Source organism: Polypterus senegalus, chromosome 16 (assembly GCF_016835505.1).
Source record: "Polypterus senegalus isolate Bchr_013 chromosome 16, ASM1683550v1, whole genome shotgun sequence".
Classification (NCBI taxonomy): Eukaryota; Metazoa; Chordata; class Cladistia; order Polypteriformes; family Polypteridae; genus Polypterus; species Polypterus senegalus.
The window spans coordinates 98,124,174-98,131,951 of NC_053169.1; the positions used below are offsets into that span (position 1 = coordinate 98,124,174).

The 7,778-nt window shown below is 44.9% G+C and overlaps 1 non-coding gene and 1 pseudogene across 1 annotated transcript; both read left to right on the forward strand.

Annotated features, from left to right (window-relative positions):
- Positions 1 to 292: 292 nt before the first annotated feature.
- On the forward strand, positions 293 to 459 carry LOC120517059. The gene has a single exon (XR_005630983.1). It is a non-coding gene; the product is annotated as a U1 spliceosomal RNA (small nuclear RNA).
- Positions 460 to 848: 389 nt separating this feature from the next.
- On the forward strand, positions 849 to 993 carry LOC120517061 (annotated as a pseudogene).
- The last annotated feature ends 6,785 nt before the right edge of the window (positions 994 to 7,778 follow it).

Consider the following 7,778-nt stretch of genomic DNA (forward strand, 5'->3'; position numbering starts at 1 on the left):
ACACAAGGCAGACACCCAGCCTAGAAGGTCCATCAGTCATCATCCATCATCATAACTGGACAGAACTGAGAATGAACTGCGGACTGATAACCCGTGCAATTGTAAGAAGATGATGGCTGGATGGCCGTCACTCTCAATGCCAAAATCGAGGGGATACTGGCAGGAGTCAAAACCGAAGATCAGTTGGCTTGAAAAACTCAATGAATTTCATTTAAGGGTTGAGATGCAGGGTTGTTAATCTCAGACAAAAATGGAGGTCGCACAAGCAGTGGATTTCCATGAGATTTTAATAATACTGACCTGGCAGGGGAGATTAACATGATCACTAAGGTGGTCCTCCCAGGTCAAGGGTCATCCATTACACTCCGGGTTACGACGACCCCTGCGATTTCCCCAAATGCGGGGAACTCAGCTGCATAATTTGTGGTAGTGGTGGAAATGCGTTTGTGCTCCCCTCCTCATTAATTTGTTTGAATTTCCCCATGGGATTAATAAAATGTATCTAATCTGATGTGATCTAATTTCATTTCACTTTATCTAAACTAATAGCCCTCTAATTCAAATAAACCTGGATCCTAAAATGCCAGAATGATGTCAGAAAGGTCCTTTAAAAAATAACTAAAATCAAGCAAAGCTTGGGTTCAGACAGAATAAGTTGGCGTCCGCTTCACTCCTGTGCCCGATATTCCACTCCATATTCGCTATGTTTCTGAGTTTACAGCACGTGCCTAGTCTATGGAAACGGGCAAATGTCATTCCGTTAGCAACGATTACACATGCAAAGGCATGAAGTGACATCCAACTGGAGGCCTGGTCGTCCTTTGAGAAGTTAATGAAGAGACAACTACCTACCTACTGGCTCTGAGGTGGTCCTCCCAGGTCAAGGGTCATCCATTACACTCTGGGTTACGACGACCCCTGCGATTTCCCCAAATGCGGGGAACTCAGCTGAATCGTTTGTGGTAGTGGTGGGACTGTGTTTGTGCTCCACTCCTGATTAATTTGTTTGAATTTACACATGGGATTAATAAAGTTTATCTAATCTAATCTACTGCGGTGGGTTGGCACCCTGCCCAGGATTGGTTCCTGCCTTGTGCCCTATGTTGGCTGGGATTGGCTCCAGCAGACCCCCGTGACCCTGTGTTCAGATTCAGCGGGTTGGAAAATGGATGGATGGATAATCTAATCTAATTCAAGATAGATAGATAGATAGATAGATAGCATAGTTGGCAGGATTACATAGATAGATAGATAGATAGATAGATAGATAGATAGATAGATAGATAGATAGATAGATAGATAGATAGATAGATAGATAGATAGCATAGTTGGCAGGATTACATAGATAGATAGATAGATAGATAGATAGATAGATAGATAGATAGATAGATAGATACTTTATTAATCCCAAGGGGAAATTTATGTCCGACTGGTCGGGAAGTTAATGAAGAGATGACGACTTACCTACTTGTTAGGGCAAGAGTGGTGGATCTGAGGCTAGGGCTCTGTGCCAGCAATCAGAAGGTCACCAGTTGAAACCTGTAAATGTCAGAAGTAGTGCCACTCCTTTGGGTCCTTAACATGGAATTGCTCCATCCCAGGTATGATGTTAACCCTGGGGGCTGGTGACAGGATTGGCACTCCAGCTACCGTAAACAAAACCTCACACCATTCCACTTCATTTGAATAAGTGCGATGCTGAGGTGCTGCCCTCGGGTCCTAATATGGGATTCTGAGCTGGTTTGTTGTGTGGTGGGTGAGGCAACACGCTGTATCAGTGCAGGCTTTCAACCTCTACCTACTGAACAAAACTCAGGCTTATCTGGGTCTTTACCAATGCGTATGCAGAACACAGAGGGGGCTAAAGGATATGACACCAAAACTTCTGAATTTACTGTTTGAGCACAGGATATAAAACACACACACACACACACAAGTAAGTCGCTTTGGATAAAAGCATCTGCTAAGCAAATAAATCTAACTGTAAATGTAATGCTGCTTATGGATTTCTCGTCTGCTCGTCCACAAGACGTATTTCATAAAGTAAGCGGTCGAGCAATCTGGTCCAACTCATTGATCAGTTCTGTTTGGAGGCGAAGTTGTTTGGGGTGAATTGTGGACTTTTAGCCGAGAGAACACAAGATGATTGTTAATGAGTCTTTCTCTGATACCCTAAATTAGCACAATCTGCACGTGAACAGGCCATTCGGCCCAGCAAAGCCCGCCAGTCCTATCCACGTAATTCTTCCAAAATAACATTGTCGAGTTTTGAGGTTCTCTAAAGTCCTCCTGTCCACCACACCACTTGATTACTTATTCCAAGTGGCTGTGGTTCTCTATGTGAAGAAAATCTTCCTAATGTTTGTGTAAAAGGTACCCTTAACAAGTTTCCAACTGTGTCCCTGTGTTCCTGATGAACTCATTTGAAAGTCACTGTTTCGATTCACTGGACTAATTCCCTTCATCATTTCAAACACTCCATTCAGATCTCCTCTTCATCCCCTTTAAAGGCTCAGCTCTTTTAATCTTTCCTCATAATTCAACTCCTGTAGCCCTGAATCAGCCTAGTTGCTCTTCTCTGGACTTACTCTAGTGCTGCTATGTCTTTATGGAGACCCAAACTGCACACAGGACTCTAGATGAAGCCTCACCAGTGTGTTATTCCTAACAGGGTAGCTCAAACTGTGCTCACGCCAAGTATCAAAGTCAAAGCCCCTTTAATGAGGTGGCAGCAGTGCTAACTGTCGTGCCAAAGATGTGGATGAAAACCGACCTTCTGAAACCGTTATGAAGCACTTATTATTAATAACGTCAAGTGTTAACATACTGCAAATATTACACAATGGGATGGAGCTGCTGATTTATCATTATATGAGGTCTCTGTTGCTGTTGGAGCCCTTCTTTATATTCCTTATTGCACTTCATTGCGGTTACCACAAGGTGGCACTACTGTCATTGAAACATACGCTCGGTCACATCAGAATGTCCAAGTTTATTCAAGCAAGCAGTATTGTTGTCTTGTATCACCTGTTGGGTTTAATAAACACCATTGTGGCCACCCCCTGGTTAGACAAAATGCCAATGTTGGGTTGTCTCCTCAGAACAATGCTGATGTGTGCCTACTATAATTGAAATTGGACTGGATGCTCAGACTTCCTGCAGAAAAGAATGTGCTAAGGATCTGATGGACCAACGTGACTAGTGAGTTTTGAAATTGCAAGAGTTTGGCACAGCAGCTGTTTGAATGTTTGTGGAGTCCTGGCTCTGTGGCAAAGGATCTGGGAGGTTGCCACTTATTTATCTCACCTGTCCTATTCTGGATCCTGTTCCACTGGGCCCTCGAGCAAGGCGCGGTGTGATAACAGTTTTTACTCCCTCTGCAGAAAGGAAGGTTGAAGGCTCTCCTCTTCCGACATAACTTCCGGGGTTTGCCTGCCCACCTCTTCCTGCCAGAACACATCACAACCAGAAGAGCTGCCATCTTAGGCAATCACCCTGAGAGGACTCAAGTCTGAGGAAGACTCCATTGCTTTTAACACACTCATTTTTCCATTCTAATTATATGGGGTTTGCTGCAAGGTGCCCCACCATACTGACATTCTCTTCTCTTGTGTTACTATATCTGGTCAAGCTTGGGTCACAAAGTTCAGAGTTCAGCAGTTTTTCCAAGGAGTAGAAGCTATATTGCTGATCTGCCAAATACAAACCCAAGTCTCTTACCCAAGTCTCTTACAGAGGTGGTCCAGCCTCACGAGGAACAGCTGTCAAACTTAACGCATCGGCCCTGACTCCTGCGCAAAAGAACACAAAGTCTGCCGCTAATACACAATAGAGGCGAGCACAACGATAAAACAAAACCTCTGAAGAATGACAAAGTCGTTTAGCTGCTAATAAACAAGAGGGGCAAGCACATCGGCAAAACAAAACCTCTGAAGAAAGATGAAGACGCTTAGCCGCTAATACACAAGTGAGGCCAGCACATCCACAAAATGAAACGACAGAAGAAAGACAAACTCACTTAGCAGCTAATACACAAGCGAGGCCAGCACATCGACAAACAAAACCTCTGAAGAATGACAAAGTCGCTTAGCCACTAATGCACAATCAAGACGAGCACATCAACAAAACGAAACCTCCAAAGAAAGACAAAGTCGCTTAGCCGCTAACACACAATCGAGACGAGCACATCGACAAAACGAAACCTCTGAAGAAAGATGAAGTCGCTTAGCCGCTAATACACAAGTGAGGCCAGCACATCGACAAACGAAACCTCTGAAGAATGACAAAGTTGCTTAGTCGCTAATGCACAATCAAGACGAGCACATCAACAAAACGGAACCTCCAAAGAAAGACAAAGTCGCTTAACGGCTAATACACAAGACAGGTGAGCACATCAGCTAAACCAAACCTCTGAGGAGAGAGAAAGTCACTTAGCCACTAATAACACAAGCGAGGCGAGCACATCGACAAAACAAATCCTCCGAAGAAAGACAAAGTCGTTTAGCCGCTAACACACAATTGAGACGAGCACATCGACAAAACAAAACCTCTGAAGAAAGACAAAGTCACTTAGTCGTTAATACACAAGCGGGGAAGGAAAACAGCAAAATGAAACCACAGAAGAAAGACAAAGTCGCTTAGCAGCTAATACACAAGCGAGGCCAGCACATCGATAAACAAAACCTCTGAAGAATGACAAAGTTGCTTAGTCGCTAACACACAATCAAGACGAGCACATCAACAAAAGGAAACCTCCAAAGAAAGAAAAAGTCACTTAACCGCTAATACACAAGACAGGTGAGCACATCGACAAAACCAAACCTCTGAGGAGAGAGAAAGTCACTTGGCCACTAACACACAAGCTAGGCGAGCACATCGACAAAATGAAACCTCTGAAGAAAGACAAAGCCACTAACATCGACATTTCCCTCCTGCCGGTAATGCACAAGCGAGGTGAGCACGTCGGCAAAACAAAACCTCCTAGTAGAGAGACACCCATAGGAGTTCCTTTCAATTACCTGACATGACATTTCTACATTTCAATTTTTTTCTCATGATCTCAATAGTTTCTAGGACCCCAGACTTTTTACAGCACAGGCTTACACAGCTAGTGTTATATAAAGTGTGGTCCACGGACTAATGGTGGTCTGTGAGCAGGTACTTCGGTACTTAGGTTGTTCTTATGCTGATCGTTCTCAGAAGAACTTTTTTGTTGATAAGCCTCATCAAACAGCTTTTTAGACCCCGAATGCAGGTAATAAAGTCTTGCAGATCCAGACTCCTTCATTACTCCTTCTTGCTCCGATGTGGTACGGTTGCTGTGTTTGCCTCCTCTCTTTATCTCTTGTGACATTTCTTCAAACTTGTAGTCTCTCTTCCTTCCCTCCATGGGATTGCTCAATACACCTTGATGTCCACCTCAACCACCACCCCCCTTCCCCGGGAACAGCAATGCCTTTACACTACGTGGTTGCTGATGCATCCCGTCATTGTACCATAACACCATCTTCGAGGCTTTATTATGGATCACAAGGGTCTTTAAAACATAAACCCCTCAAGGTTTGCATCTTGGACATTCCTTCCAGGTGGGCAGGATCGAGGCAAAAGAGTCAAATAAGGTGAGTGTGTGCCACCCAGACCTGAGAGAAGACACCAGGTGAGACGTAGAGACTGGCGAGTAAAACGAATAAAGAGGATGAAGGAAGTTCATGGAGTCACAGCACAGGAATTATCTTGCAATACAGGAAGAGAGAGAGGAGTAGTATGGGTTTGAAAGAAGTTCTCTTCACTCCGGCTTTTGGGTTGTCTTTCTTAGAGCACCCTCAAGACAACAGCAGAGAGGTGCTGAAATTACGGTGGTGCTCTCCAATGAACAGTCCGTGTTCAGACCTCCCCAATATCCGAGTTTGTTTACCGACTCTTCTTCTTTTGAATGCACATGGATCCCTGTAGAAAAAAAAGGATGTGATTACTGATCAATGCAGAATTGACGGTTCATCAGTGGCTGTTGGCTCATAGGTGGACCTCCACATCACTTTAAGAACCGTTACATCCCAAAAGCATATCCTACAATCATCTAGGAGGGCACCAATCCCTGAAATCCTTTTCCAAATTTTGACTGGGCTACTAAAAAGCATTCTTCATGTCTCATTTATTTGTACTTTTTTAAAATATATAAATAATAATAATAATTCATTACATTTATAAAGAGCTTTCTCACAGCTCAAAGCTCTGAGTGGACCGCCACTTCAGCCACCGCTAATGTACAGCATCCATCTGGACGATACGACGGCAGCCATTTTGTGTGCCAGAACATTCACCACACATGAGCTGTTAGGTGGTGAAGTAGTGAGAGATAGTTAGCCAATTAGAGACAGGGGATGATTAGGGGGCCATAATGAATAGGCCAGGGTGGGAAATTTCGTGTGGACTTCGAGGTACACCCCACTCTTTGTGAAGGATGCTCAAGAATCGTTTATGAGCACAGAGTCAGGACCTCGGTTTTATGTCTGAAGGATGGCACCATTTTTTACAGCTCGATGTCCCCGTCACTGCACTGGGGCATTGGGATCCACATTAAGACCACCTGCTGGCCTCCACAGCACCTCTTCTAGTGGAAACCACAAGCTTTGCTAGGTAGTCTCCCATCCAGGTAGTAGCCGGGCCCAAAAATGCTTAGCTGCGAAGAATTATTATTATTATATTATACAGTAGATTCAAGTGGATGACTTCTGTGCAGTGCATGTGGTATATAAAATCAAGGGTATGGTTAACAACCCTAACATTTTGGGACTCCGTCCAGGAGATCTCTAAAGAATAAACAAAAATTTTTTGCCACCCCCTGGTAGGGAAACCACCCTACTCTTTACGAAGGAGGCCCGGGGGTCTTTTATGACCACAGAGAATCAGGACCTCAGTTTTATGTCTGAAGGATGGCACCATTTTTTACAGCACAGTGTCCCCGTTACTGCACTGGAGCATTGGGATCCCCATAAAGACCCCCCTGCTGGCCTCCACAGCACCTCTTCCATCAGTACCCACAAGCTTTGCTAGGTGGTCTCCCATCCAAGTACTAGCCGGGCCCAAATATGCTTAGATTCAAGTGGTATATAAAATCAAAGACATGGTTAGCAATCCTAACATTTTGGGGCTCTATCCAGATGTCTAAAGAAAAAACACAATTATTTTGGCACCCTCTGGTAGGGAAACCACCCTACTCTTTACGAAGGAGGCCCAGATGTCTTTTATGAGCACAGAGAGTCAGGAGCTCGGTTTTATCTGAAGGACGGCACCATTTTTAAAGCACGGTCTCCCCGTCACTGTACTGGGATCCGCACATACAGACCACAGGGTAAGCACCCTCTGCAGCACCCTCACCAACACCTCTTTCAGCAAATATCCATCCATTATCCATCCCACTATATCCTAACTACAGGGTCACGGGGATCTGCTGCAGCCAATCCCAGCCAACACAGGGTGCAAGGCAGGAATCAAACCCTGGGGCGGGGTACCAGCCCACTGTAGGGTGCGCACACACACACCAAGCACACACTAGGGACAATTTAGGATCGCCAATCCACCTAACCTGCATGTCTTTGGAAACCCACACTGACACGGGCAGAACATGCAAACTCCATGCAGGGAGGACCCGGGAAGCAAACCCGGGTCTCCTAACTGTGAGGCAGCAACGCTACCCACTGCTCCACCGTGCCGCCTTCCAGCAAACAACCCAAGCTTTTTCCAGATGGTCTGCCACCCAAGTACATGCTGAGCTTCAG